This window comes from Mixophyes fleayi, chromosome 4 (assembly GCF_038048845.1).
Source record: "Mixophyes fleayi isolate aMixFle1 chromosome 4, aMixFle1.hap1, whole genome shotgun sequence".
NCBI lineage: Eukaryota > Metazoa > Chordata > Amphibia > Anura > Limnodynastidae > Mixophyes > Mixophyes fleayi.
In genome coordinates this window covers 17,291,061-17,316,906 of record NC_134405.1, presented here as the reverse complement: position 1 = coordinate 17,316,906, position 25,846 = coordinate 17,291,061, and positions in this window count along the sequence as shown.

The window sequence follows — 25,846 nt, the reverse complement described above, 5'->3', positions numbered from 1 at the left end:
ATGTATATGTATTGGATAGGTCAACAATAACGGACACATTTCAAATCTATATGTAGTCTTTATTACATCAGTAGTATGAACAGTGATTTATTAACCACTCTAAAAGACTAAAGTGACAATACATTGTGTCATTTATAAATTAATTGCTTTAGAGTGAACTGAAGCAATATAAAGGTCCTTATTGAACAACCATCATCGCATTAATTAATTCACACCACATATATCTTTATTAATGAATGTTACCTCAGAATAACAAAACGTTTTCAATAAGAGAGTGATTAATAATATTATACATTGACAATTTATATATATTGGTATAAAGTAGCAGGGCATAGCAAATTCTGCTATTTTAACTCACAATTATAGTCACAATTATTTTAATATTTCGCTATTTGAACTAGGAGGGATTATTTTAATGTATATCAATAAAGACATAGATATTTTAGTAACTATGATCGCTGAGTGCCTCCAATTACACAATTCTTCCCTATCCCTCTCCTTGTTGTCTCTACATTAATGTTGGTGTAGGAGTGCACCCACCAGTAAAGATACAATTTTCAATCTTAGAAGTTATAGATATTATTAAACTGGTAGCGATACCTAGTGCAGTGGTATTCTCTTCTACAAGGAACACTGGAGTATAGGAAGACCTAGATAATCTGGTAACCTAACAGACGGGCGCAAACTCCACAAAGGTTATTATGACCCAACCTCAATGTCGGTGTAACAATTTTGTGCCATATTAGTGTTTGATGTTTTATTAAATTCTTTTGAATAGATTTTGCAGATGAGCTTTGTTTGACATTTGATGTGAGCCGCAATTAGAGAACAATGGCCCCTATCTATTTCTCAGAGCAGACAGCACCAAGTGGTAACTCGGGCTGAACCGCATAGAGTGGCAACGCGGGCTGAACCGCATGGACAGGCAACTCGGGCTGAACCGCATGGACAGGCAACTCGGGCTAAACCGCTTGGACAGGCAACTCGGGCTGGACCGCATGGACAGGCATCTCAGGCTGAACCGCATGGACAGGCAACTCTGGAGCGGACTGTAAGGGCAGCGCCCCCTCTGGAGCGGACTGTAAGGGCAGCGCCCCCTCTGGAGCGGACTGTAAGGGCAGCGCCCCCTCTGGAGTGGACTGTAAGGGCAGCGCCCCCTCTGGAGTGGACTGTAAGGGCAGCGCCCCCTCTGGAGTGGACTGTAAGGGCAGCGCCCCCTCTGGAGCAGACTGTAAGGGCAGCGCCCCCTCTGGAGCAGACTGTAAGGGCAGCGCCCCCTCTGGTGCTGAAGACTCGGGAGTAGAGGCAGCGGCTGAAGACTCGGGAGTAGAGGCAGCGGGTGAAGACTCGGGAGTAGAGGCAGCGGCTGAAGACTCAGGAGTAGAGGCAGCGGCTGAAGACTCAGGAGTAGAGGCAGCGGCTGAAGACTCGGGAGTAGAGGCAGCGGCTGAAGACTCGGGAGTAGAGGCAGCGGACTCAGGACCGGACACAGCGGACTCAGGACCGGACACAGCGGACTCAGGACCGGACACAGCGGACTCAGGACCGGACACAGCGGACTAAGGACTCAAGGCAGAGGCTGGCACCTCGGAACAGGAGACAATTACTGGAGACTCAGTGCTGGCGGTAGCTGGGACTGGCAGATTAAGCCCTATCCCAGGGAATGGATTAGGTTGAAGTAAAACAACAGGAGATGACGTGCAGAACAATCCAGGGTCTGGAGTGGAGCACCGTGAAGGCTGCTCCATAGGATATTGTGGTCTGCGGAGCGGACAGCCTTGTAAGAAATGTTCGCCACTGGCGCAGTAGAGGCATAGTTTACCAATCCTTCTGCGCCATCGTTCCTCCTCAGTGAGATGGGGACGCAGGTAGCCAGGTTGTTTAGAATCCCTAATGGTAGGGACCGCAGGCAGTACCATAGATGCAGCACCACTGTCAGAAAAAGTTCTAGGAAGATCCTCTGCGGTCTGCATGCTTTCACCAGAGGAGTTTGTTGCTTTAAAATCAGAATTAGTGTTGAAACTACTTAACACAGCAGCAGGAAGGGTTTAAAGCAGTTCTTGGAGTAGAGTGGATAACTGTATGATTTGATAGCGGAGCTGAATAATGTCCATCTGCAGTATTTGTAGTTGTGGATTAAGTGACATGGTCTCAATAACCAAACACAGAGTTCAATACAAAAATACTAGGAATCCCGGGACTAAGCAGAGGGCGTGCAATCAGCAGGCCTAGATTGTATGGCAGTTCATCATGTTATGATTCCTAGTAAACTCAGCAAGCAGCCACAGAAGTATAATACAAATGTCTTGATTCCAGCAAAATATATAAGCAAGGATTCAGTTCCAGGAACATGCAGGTTTTCATAAACAGGTATAATGAACAGGTATGGCAGGAAGGTACACAGAAATAAATGGTTCCACAGAAAACTAATATAGTTTGAATGCAGGGATAATAAGGGTGAGTTACCCAATTCCAGGATGCAAAAGTTTAGTCCAGGAAGCAAACAGAGTCCAGGCAAAGTAAATGTCACAAGCAAACTTGCATAGTCCGGTAATCAGGCCAAGGTCTAAGGTAACGAGAAGTCCAGCAGTATCCAGTATCCAGGTAAGGTTCAGGGTCACAAGCAGACAAGCATAAACGGTAAACAGGCCAAGGTCACAACGGGAGATCAAATATCAGCAGAATCAAACAGGAACAGGGGGAACACAAGCAGCAGCCAGGTATTCAAGGATGAACTGCTCAGAGCACATTGAGGCAGGTACTTAAAGTAGTGCAACAGGTGCAGTTCCAATCAGGCATAATGCAAGGTGATTAACTCCTTCAGGCATGTAGAAAAGTTCAGGAACAGAACAGCAGCACCTCTGGTGGTATGAGGTACTGCTGCTAGGTACAAATGACAGACGGAGCTGTAACAGTAATATGAAAGTTTGAATACAGTTGGTAAATGTGATCGGAATTGCCTGAAGTTCTTGGAATTCCTGTTGTGTTTGGGATAGATTGATGATATAAATGGAGGTGTTTGTGTTATACATGGTTCTGTGTTGGTTAAGTTTTGGTCATGGAAGCATTGGTGTTATACATAGTTCTGTGGTTCAGTGTTGGTTTATTACTGTAATGGAGTCATGGAAGCATTGGTGTTTATGCAGTTTAGTGGAAATGCATAGAAAGTGATAAATATAACGTTTTGTTGGACAGTTGGTTTAAAGGGTAGTGTGGGAATCTGAATCTCTGAGTATGTGGTTAAAATACCATGTGTTAAAAATGGCTGTTGGACTTGAATGAAATTAATGTAGTCCCTTCACATACACAATGTATTCAGCCTAGCAAAATAGGCATAGCTTAAAACATACACACACACACACACCTTTAGACAGTAGTTAGTATGCAATTAGTGTTATATAGGGCACCAAAATCTATAATTTGTATAAAATATTGTTACGCTGTTTATTTTTTTATAATATAACACAACACACTTTAAATGAAGTTATATCTTGCTGTGGATATTCTTGAAGCCTGTGGATTTAAGGGAATATAAGAATGATGTTTCTTAGGTTAAATTAGAAGTACCTTTGCGAGGAGTTGGTTGACGGTAATAGTCATATATATATATATAACGGTATTAAATGGTCATACATACATTTGCCAGAATATTAAGGATATTAAAACCCATCAAAGGAGGAAATCCTTTTACAGATGGGAAGAATTTTGACCCAGCGAGGCTGTTCTGAGCCTTGCACTAAACAGATTACATTGGATTCCAGATGACATACTAGGGGTTAGGGTCCTGGTTGGACCTCCCATTGGTGTATGCTGGCCACAACTTTGACCTGGGTAGCCTGTTCTGGGCCTTCCACTGAATGGATTTGTTTTTTTTGTCTGTCTGGTTATGCATTCAGACACTGCTGCATCGATTGGGATGAAACCAATGTTGAGTGGTCCAGTTGGATCTTAAACAAGTTTTTAAGGGGTTAGGGTCCCATTCAGACCTCCAGTTGGTTTACGTTAGACAGCACGTTGAACCAGGGAGCTTGTTCTTGGTCTTCCACTGAATGAATTTGGATAACATCTATATATATATATATATATATATATATATATATATATATATATATATAAAAGGATAAGTTTGTTTGTTTGCTGGTTTGTTGGCAAATATCTTCTACACCCCTGTACCGATTGGAATGAAACCAATGCGAGTTGGTCCAGTTGGATCCCGGCCAGGTTTAAGAAGGGGCTAGGGTCCTGGATGGACCTCCTGTTGGTGTATGCTGACCATAACTTTAACCCTGAGAGACTGTTCTGAGTCATCCACTAGATGGATTTGGACAAAAACAGATAGGATCCTAGAAGACATACTAGGGGGTAGAGGTTCCAGTCGAACGTCCTGTTGGAGTCACTGGCGAGAATTTTGACCTGGAGAGCCTTTCCTGGGCGTTCCACTGGATAGATTTGTATAAAATATAATATAAAAACAATAAACAACAATGGACAGCAACCTCATGGGTTTGTTGGAAGAGCTGTTAAGCTGCTAATTATTTTTAAAATGTTAACAGCTTATCCAACTCATTGATAACTTCATAACTTGAAGATTTAAACACGGACATCGCTATGTACTTCATCTAGTATATATATATATATATATATATATATATATATATGTAAATATATTGTTGAAGTCAGATAATTGGATAAAGTCATTTCAATTAATATCTAGCAAATTTGATCGTCTTTATCTGAAACTTATGCGTAGAGCACGCTACGGCATGGAGAAGCGTATCCAGCTGCAACACGTGGCAATAACAGGTTTTACACATTTACACGCATTCATACGAACATACACATTTGTAATTAGTACACATTAATTTTAGTTGCAACACATAGTTATTTATGTCGAAATGTAGCAATATTTACGGTTAATATTATAAGTTGTATACATGTTAGTGAAATCAAAGGTTCAGGTTACAGAAAATATGTCATTTTTAGTATCATTTTTATCCGCTACTTATCCTCAGTTGTCCGGTTCATTCGCCGAAGAGATCGCACATTGCATACTCTAGTTAGCGAAGATAGGGAATAAATGTTTAAAATGATACTGTCTGTGTAATGTAAATAGACTAGTTTAAACTGGATTCTTGGCAGGAAAATCGGAGTGCATACCCTGGAGAGTTGACCCCCACCTTTGGATATTTTCATTTGAACTGACCTATGACCTTCATTACACTGGACCCTCCTGAAGCCTGGACCTATAGAAGAAAGCATTTTTTTACTGTATTTACTGACTGTATATAAGCAGGGGCTCTGGACCCAGTGGATAGTCTACTTGACCACAGACTTCAGACCTGAATGACTGTACTCTGGATCTAGGGCCCCTGCGATAAGTAACATCTGTACTTATTTTATTCTGATCTGTTATTCTGCTACTTTTGGCTTTTAAATCACATTGTGCTTTGGAACCACATTACGGTAATCAACATTTGTTATTGGATAGTAACTAGACGTGCATAACAAAATATACATATATAAATATATATATATATATATATATATATATGCAAACAAAAGAAATCCATCAAGTAAATGGCCCAGAACATGCTCCCCAGGTCAAAGTTCTGGCCAGCGTACACCAATGGGAAGTCCGACTGAGACCTATGCCGCCTAGTATGTCTTCTGGGATCCAATGTTAAAAGTCTTTTGAAAATTTCGTCCAAATCCGTCAAATGGAAGGCTTAGGACAGGTTCCGCAGGTCAATTTTCTTGCCAGTGTACACAAACTGAAGGACCAACCAGGTTCCTAAACCCCTCAATATCTGCCCGAGATTCAACTGAACCACATTGCGGTGGTTTCATCCGAATCGGTGCAGGGGTGTGGAAGATATTTGCCTACAAACAAATTTATAAACAAACAAACTTCATATATATATATATATATATATATATATATATATATATATATAAATTATACTCTCTGCCGCCAATGCTGCAACTTTAAAAGCCCATCAAAAGTAAGTTTCCTAGCCCAATACTCTATTTCTGCTGTATTTCTCCTTATTACCCATTTCATCACCTCGCTGGTTATATTTATAACTAAACATGGTAAACTACTAGTTGCACAAGCCCACTCCTTTTGAATAGTCAGTGCACTGCTGGTTTTTCTCATGAATAATTTGGAGACAGAGGAAATCATTTTGTCTCCAAACTGCTTTGTCAAATGGTTAGGAAAACAAATTGATTTACTAAATATTGAAAACTCTATACATGCAGACATTGTAGTTGTACAGGACTATGGGCCTGATTCATCAAGGCAAACATACTGAGCGCAACGTGTTTTTTTGTCTTAAAGCGTACGTAAATCAGCTCTGCGTAGTCCTGAATTCAACAGGAAATAGACCTGATGATGAGTGCTCTGATGAATTTGAGTTTGCTCCACTCTACAACCTATGTGGAAAATACATTCACAAAAGAACGCACAGGAAAAAAAATATTGAATTAATCTAAAATGTTAATAATATATTCATTAATAGAAAAACAGATAAAAATTAAAAAAGTCTTTACTTTTTTCTCAATGAAATACATTTATTAGGAGAATCTTAATGTCCATTGAACATAAAATACATTTGCTACTAATTGCAAACACATGTTATAGCATGCAAACAAGACTGACATCACTAGTACTCAGATAAGGCAGAAAAACAAGTAACTTTGAGATGCTCAAAGCTTGATTCGGACGTGGCTGTGTGCTTGAGTTTGGCACCCCTTACTGTAAACTGTGAGCGAACGCCCCTTCTCATCCTGTTCACTCACAGAAATTATAGGCTGTTGATAGTGTCCTTTGCGTAAATCGAGTCAGTGAACATTACTGCGCTCATTGGTGCATGTCTTGATTCTGGGCATGCGCAGAGTGATTTTTGCATGCGATATGCACAAAATAGCCATTTGCATCCCTTAATGAATCAGGCCCTTTATGTTTATAAATAAACTGGGGAATCCCACATATCCAACACTACAGTACTGGCAAGAGGGGATGCCAAATGGAATGAAATATTTTTTCAAATGTGCCCAGCACCATGCTCTCACCACGTAGCTCTGTGTAGAGGAGACAACGTATCAGCATAAACTTTGATAGTCTTTGTGTCTACGACATTAGATTATACAAAGAAGAGAGTAAAATAGGAGGCTTACACTTCAATGTCTCGCTTTATAACTGGAGTAACAAGCAGTGCTCAACACAGGCAACATTAACAGGAGACTACTTCAAGTTATGAGCAACAGAACTGGCAGATCTCCTCCACTGATCTCCTGTTTCACTGTCTATTCAGTCAGCCGGGTATTAGGTTTCTGCAGATTGTGTTTAGCAGAATCCGGTTTTAATAGCTTAAGACAATTCTTAAGGTGTTAAGTGATTTCTTCAGAGGCAGGAAAAAAGTATTGTATATAGACAAACCAAACATCAATAGAAACCAAATGTATAGGAAGCTCTTTAACATGCGGCCTATGTGATATTATAGAGCAATGTAATATTTGTTCAATACATGTTTATATTTACAGGGATTACAACAGTTTAACACATTTTTAACTGTGAACACAACATTTAACTCTTCTAGAAACAATGGGCCTGAGTCATTAAGGAGAGTAAAGCATAAAAAAGGAGTAACTTTGGGCAAAACCATGTTGCATTGTGCATTGGTGGGGAGGTAAATTTAAAATGTAGGAACAAATTTATAATTGAGATAGGGCATGTCCTAGATCAACTTTAAATTTCAGTGTATAAATAAAGCTAATGAGTATTTGTCTGTTAGATGGAAAAACAGCCAGTATTTAACTTATGTGAAAAATAATAAACTAATTTGCACCCCTTGCATTGTAACATGGTTTGTCCCGGAGAACATTTACTCCTTTTTTTTGCCTTACTTTACTTAATAACTCAGGCCCAATGAGTTTAGGAGATTGTTCAAATCGTAAACACATATCAGGGTTTATATTTTGCATGATAGTTAAGTGTACTAACATCTAGAGGACAGAGGATATAACATAGAAAGTATCACCTGGGAAGAAAGCAACTGAGTACAGTCTACCATCACAGCACATCCCTCAATCACAGTAAGATACCATAGAACATCTGATAAATCCTATAATTAACTGATGATGATGATGATGATGTACTCATTGTCCTTGGTAACAAACTGCCAATAAAGATCTCACTTACTGGAGAAGGATTTTGTGGTTGACTGATTTTCTTTGTGCTAGAAATTGCATGGATTATGGTATAGTGACAAAGGACAAATCCATAAAAGGCATTGAGCAGCATCAGTAATATTATACTACACTGTGTTAACAAAACATCAATACTTTAAGCAAGTCAATAATGGGTGAATTTTAAGTATAGCTGAAGTATTGACTCCAAGGTCATGTTCTTGTAGAAAGTTAGTTGTAAAATCACCACTTTGAACACCACTTAAATAACCTCCTTAATGTCCACTCTCTTTCTCTCTTACTTCTTGTGTACTAAACTAAAACTGGGAGACGCATCATTACATTTCAGGTAAATTGTTCACATTGCACTAATTGCCCCAAACATTTGTACTTGTTTTAGCCATAAAATGCCAAAAAAGCCACGACATATTTATTAATATACATAAAAAAGTGAAAAACATACGTGTACAGAACAATGAAAATGAAAGTAAAGAAACATATTTAATCCCAGTGTACTGAAACTAAAATGCACAAAAAAGCCACAATATATTTATTAATATACATAAACAAATGAAAGACATATGTGGACAGAAAGATGGAAATAAAAGTAAAGAAACATTGTAAATCCCAGTGGACTGAAAGCAAAATTCTAAGAGTCCTTAATATGTGCTAACTGCTCAATGAAATTAGAATGACTCTTAGTTAGTGATTAAGGCTCTTCTCTCTGTAAGTATATGGTAAAGTGAAGTTATCCCGAATTCTAAATTTTTCCCTGGCTATGTATTACTATACAATATATGGCGATTAATAAAAAAAATATAATTTTAGAATTTTTCTTTGTAATTGAATTATTCTTTTTTTCAATTTATTAATTTACTCAGAGCTCCTCTTATTTCCTGGTTTCTCATACTATATATTGCAGGATTCAATAATGGTGTAAACACAATGTATATGAGAGAGAGAACTTTGTTGAAATTCAGTAAATGTCCAGAAGATGGCACTGTGTATTTGGCAATTAAGGCACCATAGTATGTGGTGACAACTGTGAGGTGGGAACTGCAGGTGGAGAAGACTTTCTGTCTTCCTGTATTTGTGGAGATTTTCAGGATGGAGAAGAAAATTCTGACATAAGTAACAATAATGAATATAAATGGAAAAAGCACAATTGGAATGGAGAACACAATGGTCTCTATTTCCACAAAGGAAGTGTCTGAACAAAATACCTCAAGGATAGGAGCAAAATCACAGTAGATGTGGTCAATCATGTTGCACCCACAAAACTGTACGAGAGACACTGGAAGAGTTGTAGCCAAACTGACAAGAATGGCCAGCAACCAAGACCATACAACTAGGTGGAGACGAAGGCTAATGTCCATTATTGTGATATAATGCAATGGACTACATATGGCCAAATATCGATCATAAGACATCACTGTAAGGAGTAAACATTCGGAAATTGTTGAAGAGCAAGCAAAATAGTACTGTGTAAGACAGTTACTCACGGACATAGTCTTTCCTTCTCCGACTAAGGCACATAGCAAGTTTGGAACCACATTTGTAGACATTAAGATGTCAGAAAAGGACAAATGACTGAGAAAGAAATACATTGGAGTGTGAAGCTGTTGACTTCTCAGAATTAACCCAGCTATGAGGACGTTACCAGTTATTGTGAAGATGTACGTCACAGAGACTATAACAGAAAGTGTGTATTTTAGTATCCAATGACCCTGAATTCCTAATAAAATAAATTCTGTAATCTTAGTTTGGTTGCAGTTGTTCATAGTAGGAAGATCAATTTAGCAGCAGATTGTGAAAAAGTTTAATTGGTGTGGAAATGTTACACAGATAAAACCACACTCCTTGTGTGATATGGTTGTTGTGGGAAAATTAATTGTGTTCTTCCTTCTTCATTTCTGGGTAGCCCACGCCATCTCATCCAGGTTCTAAGAAAGTCACCTATACACAGTTCTGCAATAGTCCAAGAATACCCATGCAATATAACAATACTTTAAAGCTGATACTCAGACATGGTTGTTCCAGAGCAGTCTTGGGATATTCTCCAATCAGGCAGAGTACAGGTTTAGTCTGCAGAAAAGATGTACTGTTACCTGGCGTCTGGTGAGCTTGGCCAATCACAGGAAACGTGTCTCAGGGTTAATTACTTTAGTTATGGTTTCCTTCAGGATCGCCAACTTTTGAAAATATTTGCTAATTAATAAATGCCAAAAATTTGGATGATACTACATTTGTAAGTTGAAAGATTAAAATGAAGGGAAGAGAGGAATGCAGAGAACAATTTTAATAATAATAATAATAATAATAATAATAATAATAATAATAATACATAAAAAAATATATTCTAAGGAATATGGTATTATTTAAAGTGTTAGATTTAAAACAGAGACAGTTAAAAAAATTTTTTGCATATGGATGACTAGATTAAGTAAAAGTTATACACATGACATAGACATCTTCCAAAAATTAAATCAGACAACCAGAGATATCTTCCTGGGAGAAACTGAGATATCACCTACGAGTTACTCAGGTGACATCTGTACTGTAGTCTAATGGGTTGATTCAATTTAACATTATGTGTTTCAGGAGCAGTCTGTGTAGACACATCAAGACGATGTTTGGGCAGAAATTTCCGCTCATATTCCCTTGCTCCCCATAGAGGTGCATAACAAAATGAGCAGAGATTCCTTACCGTAATAGGCAGCAACGAGTGAAGCCATACTAGAAGGTTCTGTCCGGCAGCACATCGCATTGATTTGAATCCCCCCCATATGTCCACAGCATTCCTAGCCCTTCTATCCCAAGAACATGTGCTGTGACTGAGATTCGATGACCTTACCAGTTTGTGAAGGCTATATCATCATCATCAACATTTATTTATATAGCGCCAGCAAATTCCGTAGCGCTTTACAATTGGCTATATGATTATTTTACACTCTAAAGAAATAGTATATTTGTTTAGCATTATGGTCTAGGTGTTCTGATATGTCCACTTGGTTTTAAATGATACTTGTCAATAAATATGACAGCTGGTTAGAAATTACAGAGATGTAGTGGCTCTACAGAAAGATTGTATAATGGGATGATAAAAATAAATTAATAAAAAATATGATTATGCTCTATAACATTTCATTTATATTCCATAGGTTTACATATGTATACCCTACATCTTTTTCCAAATGTCAAACATGCACACTTCAATATTCATGACTTACCTATATGAATACATTCTATGGGCTTGTGATTCATGTAATGGGTTAAAGGCCTCCTTAGCTTTGTAAAGAACTTCACATTAACCAATGCTGTGTAAACACTGAACCAGCAGTAAATGCAAGCACTCATTCATAATTATACCTTTCCACTTATTATATCCTTAACGCAGCTTTATCCGTCTATGTGGAATTTCTAGCCCATTCAAATAAATAAAGAAAATATTATATTGTGATTTTATCATCAATAGTTATTGCCAGAAGAATACAAACACCATCGGCATAGCTCAGTGACGCACAAGTGTATACATTTATACGGTCCATGGCTTCTTGTAGACATTGTGACCATGTTAAGAAATCCATGGAGGCCAATTAGGAGGACCTAAGATTAGAACAGTGATTTATCTCTTAATTATCATGGGTGATCTCACCCCAGACACCAAAATTTGCTTTGTTACAATTTTACAAATACTTTTTAGAGAGAGCATTGAATTATATAGTAAATGTTACTTTGTACATTATTTTATGTATATACATTTATTTTGTACTATATTTGTAGACACAAGTGCATATGCAATAGGTTTTGTTATGGAATTAAGGATTTTTAATATTTCTGTAAATCAGAGTCCTGGAGAGGGACATTTTTTTATCACCCCCTGAGGAAGTCCCAAAAAAAAAGGGATGAAACGCATTGGTTAAAGTTTTTCAACACTATCTTTCTATTGGACACTGTCTGTATGAATTACAGAGCCATAAGGAGTCTTTGTACTGTTCTAGGGAGACATCTGTAAATTCTGTGATCAGACAAGTCTATGGGCTAGATTTACTCAACTGCGGGTTTCAAAAAGTGGGGATGTTGCCTATAGCAACCAATCAGATTCCTGCTGTCATTTTGTAGAAGGTACTAAATAAATGAAAGCTAGAATCTGATTGGTTGCTATAGGCTTAGTAAATCTAGCCCTACTCTCAAGTTTTTTTAAAATGTATCTGCATTATTTTTATACTGTGTTCATAGACAATATTTTTAAGGGTATTACATAATGTAATACCCTTATTATGTTGTATGTACATTTATATTTGTTTTTGGAGTTCACAATTATGTGCACATTAAAGAAGTTTTGACTTTAAAGAAATTCTTATTGAGAGGAGATATGCATCTTAGGATATAACTGTTTGTAGTGTTTTTTTCACTGAAAGGTGGTGTCACCAGTTCCACAGACTTTTTTGGGAAATGTGCTGTGAAAGGAGATTTTCCAGTATTAATGCACCTTATAAGTGTGGCTTGTGCACGGGTGAATTTGTAAAAAAAAAAAAAAGGCACTATTGATTTCTTCTTCTCTGTTGGTTCTATGTTAACATCCTTGGATATATGGAGCGGAGAGCTGGATGAGACACAGTGGATCATAATACTATTCAGATGATCAAAATATGATAATTCATATTGTATGTAATTTTTATTGCTCTGAATAAGGCTGCAAAGAGTGGGAGTATTGCACTAGGAGGCACCTTTTTGTTTTTACTTTACAACATATATTTATACAGTATATCTTGTAACAAAGGGCGATATTTAGCTGGCAATCTGCAGAGAAAAGCTGCAAGGAGGACATATGTGTTACAAAATAATAGTATAAAGTCTGATGTAACTCAGAAGTGTCTTCTCTCACTGCAACCAGACAGGGTGTGTCAGTAGTCAGAGCAAACAGAGCAGCTGAGAGACCTTCTTTTTAAAGTTAAGGTGGGAGTGTCACCTGCCCATCAAGCTCGGGCTGTGAGAGGAGTGTCAGGTATAAAAACCTGTGACCAATGCTAGAGAAGCTGACCGGTGGCTAGAGAGCTGGGCTTTGTTTATTTAGTGTTTAGGATCATAAGAAACTGTGTGGAATATTTATATTTTTAAGTTTTTTACCATCCTGATATTAAAACAATGTAAAAAGGCAAAAAGTTGTTTGCGTGTGTTTCAACAGAAGCGTGCTCTTGCCACAATATATATATATGTATATATATATATATATATATATATATATATATATATATATATATATATTATCCTCTCTGTCACCCTAGCTACAACTTTAAAAGCCCATCGGAAGTAAGTTCCATTCCCAACTACTTTATTTCTGCTGTATTAGTACTTATTACACAGTGCATTTTTGCCATATATCATATACCATGAAAGGAAAAAATAATCCATTACATTTGCAATACACCTGGAAACAGTGTTCATTTCATTTCATGCCCTTGCTGGCTATATATATAACTATTTACATAGTCAACTGTTAGTTGCACGAGCCCTCTTCTATTGGTCAGTGCATAGCTGATATCCGTAAATAATTTGAAAGCGGAGGAAATCCTTCCTCTCCAAACTGCTCCCTCATTTTCTGGACTTTAAAATCTAAAATTATATACAAAAGAGCCCCAAGGCATGCATACTGAGCGCAACGTGTGTTTATCTCTTCAATCCTGGCAGTCTTTATAGATAGTTTAACCTCTAATAGCAAACAGATCTGATCACATGTACTATAAAACCCAAGCAGCCTAATGAGATCTCTGTGCACGCTGCAGTTCTGATTTTGAGAACGTCCATACTAGTTAACTAAATCAGCAGCCTGACACAGCTGTGGCAAATTTAGTATCATAGTACCATCTACATACTAGATAGACAGATCTTTCTATATGGGGAAATAAGGAAGATAGCAGGACATGGATTGAATTATAATCATTAATATACAATTTGTTTAGTTGATTCTATCTAATTGTGGTCCTGATATAGTAGTTCTAAACCCGCATAAATAAGAGGGGATAAGAACCTATGAATATACCTACATTTAGGGAATTGTAATAAAGTTTAATACAATGCATATCAATATCTTTAAGCCACAATCAATATAGTATATGGTGTATAATAACCCAATCTATACAAAGATTGGAGGTATCTTCCCAGGAGATTTATTATATGTCCCAATGGTTTAAATTACAATATTCACACCTAATATATGGTTTATATGTGATAACTATCGGGTTTTTACCTATTTCAACTAACTGGTATATGTCAATCACACCAGTTTTCTTAAACTCTTGGTATATATCTGTTCTATTATTTAGGGGGTATCATATTCATTTATACTCCATTATTAGAGGTTAGATATTTAGTATCACTGTATATTCAATGTCCAGGAATACATTAACCACGGAGATGTAATATTGACAACATACATTATAACCTATAATAGTCCAGTGGTATAAGAGAGTAGCAACGCGGCAAGACAAATTTTAGTTTGTCTTTTTATCAGTTGTTGTATTTCACCAGTTTCATCCATTTATCACCTTTTATATTTCGCTATGAGAATGTTTTAAAGAATATCAATAAAGAAGTATTTTACAGTAATCAATACACATATATTATAATCCAAACTTAGGGTTCATTTTGAGTGCCCCACTTGATCATTTCTTTTCTTTCCCTTGTGTCTTGATTTACAATGTATTAATGATCGGGTGCACCGATCCTCAATCTTTATTGATGATGCCATTAGACAGGATTGATATATCATTGAGGAATTATATGAACCACCCGGTGCGGTTTTTCCCTCCTGAGTTAAATGAATATCTTCCACACCCCTGCACCGCTTCGGAGGAAAAGAAAGCGGGATGATCCAGTTGGATCCCGGGCAGATATTAAGGGGTTTAGGAACCAGTTCGGAACTACTGTTAGTGTACTCTGGCCAGAAATTTGATACACGCAGAATGTTCTAGGCCTTCCACTGGATGTATTTGGTTTGTTTGTCTTTCCAGTTATGTATTCAGACACCCTTGCACCAATTGGGATGAAACCAATGTGCGGTAGTCCAGTTGGATCCTGGCCAGGTTTTAGGGGTGGTAGGGTCCTGGTCGGACCTCCTGTTAATGTACGCTGGGCAGAACTTTGACCCAGGGAGACTGTTCTTTGCCTTACACTGAATGGATTTGGAAAACATCTATATATATATATATATATATATATATATATATATATATATATAAGAAATTTGTTTGTTTCTTTAAAAGATCAAAAAGATGTCTATCTGCGAGATCAATTCTGAAGCAGCCACTTATCTTAAAATGTACAATCCCTTCTATGTACTCATACATCTATATAAAAACCCCAATAATAAGAGAAGTTAGCGCTTTAGGATTTGACATATAGGATACCCACATAGATCCTGAAATATACAAAGTCACTATTTCTTGATAACAGTTTTCAAATAGAGCATAAAAGTTCTTCTTCTTTAACTCTCTTCGTAGTGGATATTCCTCCAATGGACATATATAAAAAGATATAAAATTGACATAGTATAGCCTGTTTATACCAATCAAATATTCACACGAAAAAACCTTTTAATAACCCGTGTTTTCTATTGTACAACGACACCACGTGATGAAAAAGTTCCTCATTTAACCCCTCATGGGTATGCACTTACTAGAAGACAGTGAAAAACTAACGATTCAAATCTGGCATATATATTCGTTTTTCTTCATTCCTGATCTTTATCCCATAGAACAGACCTCCACTCTGTCTAAGTAATAAAAAAGAGAAGATTCCATAGTGTAAAATCCTCACAACATTTATTAATAAAATACCGCTCATGGACAACTTCATAAACGATAAAAACCAGACACTGCTACACAGGGAGAAGGTGGACCCTTACCCTGCAATCTTTCAAACAAGCGTGATAGATAATATTACAGCCGCCATAGATGTCCCGGGTAATACTTCAGCGCTGCACGCCGTTCGAAGATGGCTAGGGTTTCCACTTCCAAATTCCCCCGTCCAGCGACTCACGTCACTCACTTATGTCTGTCGACGCGTTTCGATTCAAAAATCTTTATCCAGGCATAGTGAGTGAACAAAACTGACAATCCTTTATACATAGTTTCAACCAATGGAGTGTGTTCTCCAAATGACGTCATATACTGAATTGGGGAAATAAACACATAACCTCTCCATTAATGTGTTGAATCTGGCCATGAAACCAATGTGCGGTAGTCCAGTTGGATCCTGGCCAGGTTTTAGGGGTGGTAGGGTCCTGGTCGGACCTCCTGTTAATGTACGCTGGGCAGAACTTTGACCCAGGGAGACTGTTCTTTGCCTTACACTGAATGGATTTGGAAAACATCTATATATATATATATATATATATATATATATATATATATATATATAAGAAATTTGTTTGTTTCTTTAAAAGATCAAAAAGATGTCTATCTGCGAGATCAATTCTGAAGCAGCCACTTATCTTAAAATGTACAATCCCTTCTATGTACTCATACATCTATATAAAAACCCCAATAATAAGAGAAGTTAGCGCTTTAGGATTTGACATATAGGATACCCACATAGATCCTGAAATATACAAAGTCACTATTTCTTGATAACAGTTTTCAAATAGAGCATAAAAGTTCTTCTTCTTTAACTCTCTTCGTAGTGGATATTCCTCCAATGGACATATATAAAAAGATATAAAATTGACATAGTATAGCCTGTTTATACCAATCAAATATTCACACGAAAAAACCTTTTAATAACCCGTGTTTTCTATTGTACAACGACACCACGTGATGAAAAAGTTCCTCATTTAACCCCTCATGGGTATGCACTTACTAGAAGACAGTGAAAAACTAACGATTCAAATCTGGCATATATATTCGTTTTTCTTCATTCCTGATCTTTATCCCATAGAACAGACCTCCACTCTGTCTAAGTAATAAAAAAGAGAAGATTCCATAGTGTAAAATCCTCACAACATTTATTAATAAAATACCGCTCATGGACAACTTCATAAACGATAAAAACCAGACACTGCTACACAGGGAGAAGGTGGACCCTTACCCTGCAATCTTTCAAACAAGCGTGATAGATAATATTACAGCCGCCATAGATGTCCCGGGTAATACTTCAGCGCTGCACGCCGTTCGAAGATGGCTAGGGTTTCCACTTCCAAATTCCCCCGTCCAGCGACTCACGTCACTCACTTATGTCTGTCGACGCGTTTCGATTCAAAAATCTTTATCCAGGCATAGTGAGTGAACAAAACTGACAATCCTTTATACATAGTTTCAACCAATGGAGTGTGTTCTCCAAATGACGTCATATACTGAATTGGGGAAATAAACACATAACCTCTCCATTAATGTGTTGAATCTGGCCATGAAACCAATGTGCGGTAGTCCAGTTGGATCCTGGCCAGGTTTTAGGGGTGGTAGGGTCCTGGTCGGACCTCCTGTTAATGTACGCTGGGCAGAACTTTGACCCAGGGAGACTGTTCTTTGCCTTACACTGAATGGATTTGGAAAACACATATATATATATATATATATATATATATATATATAAAATAAATTTGTTTGTTTCTTTGTTTGTTGTTGAATATCTTCGACACCTCTGCACCAATTGGAATGAAATGAACGTGGTTCAGTTGGATCCTGACCAGGTTTAATAGGGGCTAGGGTCCATGTCGGATCTGCCATTGGTGTAAGCTGGGCAGAACTTTGACCAATAGAGCCTGTTCTGAGCTTTCCACTGGATGGATTTGGATGAAACTTTCACAGACTGGTATCATTGGATGCCAGAAGACATAGAAGGGGGTTGAGGTTCCGGTCGGACATCCCATTAGTGTAAGATGGCCAGAATTTTGACGTGGGGTTCCTGTTCTGGGCCTTCCACTGGATGGATTTGGATTACATTTAATATAAAAACAATAATGACACTTGGCAGCCATGTAATGGGCGTGTTGGAAGAGCTTCAAAGCTGCTAATTATTTTTAAAATGTTGATAGTTACATCCAACTCATTGTTAACTTAATAACTTGAAGATGTAAACACGGGCAACGCCGGGTTCTTCAGCTTGTCTATATATATAAAATAAAAAGTTTGTTTGTTTATTTGTAGGTGAATATCTTCCACACCCATGCACCGATTGGGATAAAACCAACACAAGGTGGTACAGTTGCACTCTGGGCAGCTTTTAAGGGGGTTAGGGACCCAGTCGGACCTTCTGTTGGTGTACACTGGCCAGAAATTTGAACCGCAGAGCCTGTTCTGAGACTGACACTGGATGAAAATTTCAAAAGACTTTTAACATTGGATCCCAGAAGACCTACAAGGGGGTGTAGGTCTCAGTTGAACCTCTCATTGGTATATGCTGGCCAGAACTTTGACCTGGGGAACCTGTTCTGGGCCCTCCACTGGATGGATTTGGTTTGTTTGCATTCGAAAACCCCTTCACCCATTTGGATGAAAAAAACACAAGCTGTTCCAGTTGGACTCTGGCAAGGTTTTAAGGGGGTTAGGGTCCATGTCGGACCTCCCTTTGGTGTTTGCTGGGCAGAACTTTGACTCCGGGAGCCTGTTCTGAGCTGTCCACCGGATTGATTTGGACAAAAATTTCACAGACGGGTACGATTGGATCCCAGAAGACCTACTAGGGGGCGGAGGTCCCGGTCAGACCTCCCGTTGGTACACGCTGGCCCAAACTTTGATCTGGGCAGCTTTTTCTGGACCTCCTACTTTATGGATTTAAATAACATTTAATATAAAAACAAAAATGACACTGGGCAGCCACCTAATGGGTGTGTTGGAAGAGCTTCTAAGCTGCTAATTATTTTTAAAATGTTGACAGTTACATCCAACTCATTGTTAACTTAATGACCTTAAGATTTAAACACGGGCAACGCTGGATACTTCAGCTAGTCATATAATATAGGCATGAACAAAGCACCTATTAGCTTCAGAGGTGAATTCATAATAAGCCAATCAGAAGTGGCTGGCTAATGCTGGTGATCTTCATGATGATCAGCGTGTATTTGCACCAACTTTCATGCACCTGCAAGGGATATGGTTACTGACAAGCATACATGTAGTGTGGAACTACACAAGTACACCTTTAATGTACTCAGTATCAAAAATTGTACTGCAGAGCTTTGCATTTCTGCAAAAGTCAATTCATGAAAATTCCACTGTCAGTTCACCCATGTCTAATAACAAACATGTCTTTATGGTTGCACCATCTCAGATGCTTCCCATTTTCAGCTTGGTTCCGTAGTGCATCCAGATGTGAGCACCTCTCTCGAGGCATGCATGCTGAATATGTACTTGCTTAAATGTTGCCACCAACTAGGTGTACTGGATGATGTGTATGCAAGCATTCAAACACATGAAATGACATTAATCAAAACTCTATTGATTCTATTTATGCTCTTTTATACTAGGGCAGAGTTGGATAACCTGTGACACTCCAGGTGTTGTGAAACTACAAGTCCTAGCATACCCTTCCAGCAATAAGATGCTATATATTGGCAAAGCATGCTGGAACTTGTAGTTTCACAACACCTGGAGTGTCACAGGTTAGCCAACACTGGACTAGTGCCTGAGCAACAGGTTTTGTACTGTACCTATTGTTGTCTTGTTATGTGATTTTGTTTTTCTATTACTATGCAACGACTTAGCTTGTTTTTGACCATATTTATGTCCCTAAATTTTGGCTTAACTTCTGTTTTTGAACCTGTGCTGCCTGTCCCTCTAAGTGATATTCTATTCAGATAATAGAGGTGTAGCCAAGTGTACTAAAAGCCTCTAAGATCTGGGGCTTACCCTTGCAAAGACCGGTTCCTTCTTCAGGGTACAGAGATATAATAGTCATCCATAAAGTAATCAAAGCATTTCTATTCCGTAATCACCAATCGAGTGACGACATTTGTGCCGGATTAAAAGCTATAAGAGCGGGAGGAAACAATAGTCTCCTATTACATCCGTTCTCTGAAGTGAAGTCTGAATGTCAGGCCATGCAACAATGTATTTCATTATGCAGGGTTTTGTCAGGGTGATGATCTGCCACTATGGGGCGTATTCAATTGTCAGCGTTAACGCTGCAAAATGAGCACTCGAAAAATATTACCGTTTATACGGTAATATTGCGCGTAATTACCGTTCATACGGTAATTTACTTGCTCAATTTCAGGGAGCTGCGAGCTGAAATTGAGCGAGTAATTACCGTATAAACGGTAATATTTTTCGAGCGCTCGTTTTACAGCGTCAACGCTGACAATTGAATACACCCCAAAGCATTCAAGTACTATGTTACAAAGGCAAGCACTAGGAAACCAGATAAGGCGCGCGGTAATTAACCAAAGAATGAGTATTATCACTAAGAATTACATACTAAGGGGCTGATATATTAAGACACACAATATAAACATATTGTTCATTTAAAAAAAAACCAGGTAAATCAGGCACATGTAGGTCTATATTCAACAAGGGGCGGATGTAAAAATACGTCTGTTGATGAATAGGGATCTAGGTGCGCTCTGCTCTAACAGACAATACACTGAAGGATATGTCCAATACATTTGTGGAATATAAAGTCCCAAAAGAATAAAAAGAAGAAAAAAAAACTATTAATGTCAACCTATTAATAATATAGGGCCTGATTCATTAAGGAACTTAGGCAAGAATTTGAGTAAGTTTTATTACTTAAGTTTTCTGGACAAAACCATGTTGCAATGCAAGGGGTGTAAATTAGTTTATTATTTTGCACATAAGTTAAATAATGTCTGTTTTTTTATGAATCACACAAATATTTGATAGCTTATTTGTACACTGAAATTTAAAGTTGATATTTGTTTGCTACATTAAAAAAACAGCCAGTATTTAACTTATGTGCAAAATAATAAACTAATTTGCACCCCTTGTATTGCAACATGGTATTGTCCAGAAAACTTACTCAAATTCTTGCATAATATCCTTAATGAATCAGGCCCCTAGTCATTAAAATTAACAAAACAGTAAAAATAAAAAAGTTTTTTTTTATTTTCCACCCATAAAATGCATGAAATTTTAAATGTCTATTTGTCAGGCGCCGTCCCCACACATTCAGGAAGTGCAGGGGATGGGCGCCTAACTGTGCTGGCCAACCGTGTACTGTTGCCTAGCAACGGTATGCATCTGTATTTTGGGCTTTGCGGCTGCCCAGCGCATGTGCGTCTTCTTCGCTTCTCCGTTGCTAGGCAATGGGGCACTCTCCTCGCTGGGATCAGCTCACTGACTGCCGATCCCACTGCCACCAATCAGAATACAGTGTGTACTATTTAAGGGAATCTTTGGCACCATTTGGGTGCCAGAGTATTAAGGTCCCCTTATTCTCCATCATTCCTTTCTGTGTTCCTGCCCTCTGATTGTCCTTTTGGTTGCTGACCCAGCTTTCCTGACACTGTACTTAGATTCTCCTTCTGGCATATCTGGATCTCCTGGTTTGACCCTTTGAACTCCCTCCCTCTGCCTTTGTCTTTCCCTTCGGTACTTATTAGCCGGGAAAAGCCTCCCCCTAATCGGTGACAGGGAGGCCAGTGTAGGAGTTCATTTTACCACTCCCTACATCTCTACTAAGCCAGACTTCTTGATGTCCATCTCAGTGGATACTCCTATTGGCCCTCATGTAATGTCTGCCTTTGTGGACTCTGGCTCTGCTCGAAATTTCATCTCAGCCACTTGGGCTTCAAAACTCCATATTTCCATTCAAGATCCGCCTTAGCCGTTGTTCCTCACCGCCGTGGATGGGAATCGAGTTTTTAATATCTCTGTGTCTCGGTTTACTGCTGTTATGTGCGTTTTGTCGCTAACCAATAACGATTGTCGAACCTCGAGTTGTGTTTCCAACGCACAAAGATTTATTCGCAAATAGTAGAATAATATGCTCAAGTGAAGTGATAATAAATACAGCCGTTACTTATCGCAGGCGCTCTGGATCCAGTGCAGTCATTCAATCCTGAAGTCTGGGGACAAGATGTCTGCACACTGGATCACAAGCTGCTGCTTATATACACAATCAAATACAGCAATACAATGAAGATGGTATAGCTTGTATCTATTGGTCCAGGTCTCAGGAATGTCCAAGGGGTTGTCAATCATTGGCTGGTTCATCCTAAGGAATCCAAAGGAGGGGGTCACTTCTCCAGGGGGTATTCTCGGCTCTTCCTGCCAAGATTCCTTAGTCTTAAGTAGTTCATAATTCCCTATCAGTCATAACTTGTGTATGCACTCTGCGATTCCCTCGCAGAGTGAACCAAACAGTAGGATATGTAACGAGGTTCATTATGATACCACTCATGATGTGATTCCTTCAACCTGTTCCGTGTATTTCACTAATATGCATGTAACTCTGATATAACATATAAATACTACTATATTTCGACATAACTGACTATGTGTTGCAACTACCATTAATGTGTACTATTTTATAAGTATGCGTGTTTGTGCGAATGTATGGTAAAAGACCAATTACTGTTGCTGCCACGTATAGTGGATGCATACGCCCTTTCACGCCGTAGCATGCCCTTGCACGTCGATGCGTACCGTACGCATCTTTTCAGACAAAGACAACCAAGTTTGCTAGACTTTAATTGAAATGACTTTATCCAATTTGCTGACTTCGACACTGCTCCCATTCGACTGACGGTACGGGTGCTTGATACGGAGATTATCAAATTTCTGGTTTATCCTGTGACCAACAGTCAAACTGAATGAGTAAATCAGAATCTTGAGGTTTTTCTCCCTTGTTTTTCTTCCAAAAATCAACCTGAATGGAGTAATCAACTCCCATGAGCCGAATTTGCTCATAACTATTGTGTCCATGGTTCTTCTGGTTACTCTCCCTTCTATACGATAATTGATTCTCATCTCATTCTTCCTCTCCTGCTCCCACAGTTTCAGCTACTTGCTCTCTTGTTTATGACTTAGCTCATATTTGGACCTCTGCTAGGGAAAATTTGTTGAAGTCCTCACAGCAGTATAAATGTTCTGCAATCACCATCGAAAACTGGTTACCTATAGACTTCTTCTCCCCTCCTCTCTTAAGCTTCACAATACCTTCCACATATCACGGATGAAAACCCCTAGTACTTAATAAATTTGACCGTATTACCTCCCAGCCGCCTCCTATTCCGACAACGGAAGGTGACGAGTATGAAATCAGCCACATCTTGGAAGTTCGTCGCCTTCGTGGGCATTCCCAGTATCTGGTCCACTGGAAAGGGTTTGGACCCGAAGAAAGGTCCTGGGTGAATGAGGAGGATCTTCACACCGCCCATCTTCCGTCTGCCTCTCTAAAGAAACTATTCTCAAAGGATTCCCCTTCTTGGAGTGAGGGAGGAGGTACTGTCAGGTGCCGTCCCCACACATTCAGAAAGTGCTGGGGACGGTCGCTCCCCTGTGCTGGCCAATCACGTCTCATTGCTAGGCAATGGGACGTGTCTGTATTTTGGGCCCCGCGGCTGCCCAGCGTATGTGCGTATTCTCCACGTCTCTGTTGCTAGCCAACGGGATGCTCTTCTTGCCTACATGCCAGTGGTCAGAATCAGCTGACCTCCAGCAGGAAGGCGAGGAGAGCCTTATGCTCCAGCGCTCCTGTCTGTGTTCATGAACTCTGATTGTCCTTTAGGTTACTGAGACGGCTTTCCTGACACTGTACTTGGATCTCCTTCTGCCATAGTGGAACTCCCTGACTCTGCCATTGCCTTTCTCTTTGGTACTTATTAGTTTGCACGGTTCTGACCCGGATTGTACGACCACATCAACTCTCTCTACCTCTTTGGTGGCTAAAAACACATACCTTTGAGATGCCCAAAGCTTGGAGCCACTGTTGCTATGTGCGCTCAAGTTTGGCATGCCTTTACTGAACCTGGACTACATGAATACGCCCAGTCCCCTCCAAGTTCCTCCCTTGAAATCATAGGCTGTAGTAGGGTCCTTTGCACTCGAAGATGAATTGGACCTATATTTCTATATTGCCTACCCAAAATTAATTGTGGCTCCTGGTACAAACTTAGTATAAGGATGGGAAATAAGTCTTTTGAATGGCATTATCGAGTGCTTATTGCAGGGCTCGTCAAATGCACTATTCACCTATAACCAGGCTGGCATCTACATTGCAATAAAGTGGTGGTTGGAGTTTGTCTGCCTAATCTGGTGCACCTACCACAGTTGAGAAGTGCGCAATATAAAAGGAACCAAAACATGCTCCATCGGTAGAATTAAAGAGGGAAACATTTATTTTAATGTATGATGCTATCATAAATATACAGTGATCACAGTTTAATTGTATGCCAGAAATGGAAATCAATATATTGACTGTTATATTTAAGCCTTGTTTTTATTCCAGTACAGTGCTGCTCTACATGTTCATTAAATGTTAAAGAAATCACAGGTGCCTTGTTATTGCTCCTCTGTGAGCTCATGGAATTAACCTCACTTATAAATCCACAGGGATCTCTCCCCACTATAAAAGCATTACAGGAGCTGGGAATTTGTATTGTCAGATCTAGAAGCCACAACACAGACATGACAGCTGAGAGGAGGAAGCTACCATTCCATTAAATGTCTTTAACTACATGATCATCATCATCATCAATCATCATCAACATTTATTTATATAGCGCCAGCAAATTCCTTAGCGCTTTACAATTAATATCTGCATGACAGATATTGAAAGAACAAATCATAGCAATCTGCCTGTTGACAAGTCAACTCTCTAAGGTAAATATGAAGATCATAAAATGAGTTTAGGGCAGTATGTTTTTGGAACTGTTTTGGTGCAGAGGCCCCCTTGGATATTAGGTCAAACACCCTCCTTACATGTCCTAAAACAGGAATTGTGTTTGTTTTTTTTCCCCATCTGTTACATGTCATTCAAGTTGTGACAATTCCTTAAGGCGAAATGGCCATTTTCACGATGATTTGGATTAGGTAAAAATAGTTTTAAATTTGTAAAAGTCAGTATGTAGTTTAAGGTGAATAAAACAAAACTGACAGCAAAATCAATTTTCATCCTTCGTAAGTGGTTTCTTAAGAACACCTCATACTTGTCGCCAATGGTATTTGTAAAGTAGAAAAAAAAAATAATAAAAAAAATAATAATAATAAAAAGCAATATTTCTGTTCTCTGTACCATTGATGTTGTACAAGGGTGGATCGTACACAAACAAATATATAGTGTTGATGTAGAGAAGGTCAGCATTTAATGTACTATAATGATCTAATTGTGAATTTATTATGAGTTGGCTTAGTATACCTTATAAAAATACATGGTGATTTATTCATCCATGGAAGTAAATATAAATGCATAATACAAAAATTACATCAGTGCAGTGTATCATTAGAAATACTCGTTTTATAAATTGCCCATTTCTTAGTATACTCAAAAAGTTATTGTTCGTTTAATATATATATATATATATATATATATATATATATATATATATATACACTACATATATGTATGGATATTTATATTAATGTTTATGTTAAGTTGTTATATTTGGATGTGCACTAATGATGTTATACATATTACTAGGAAATATTACCTAAAATCTTACAAATCCACTGTGGCTACAGTATATTACAGAGCTCTA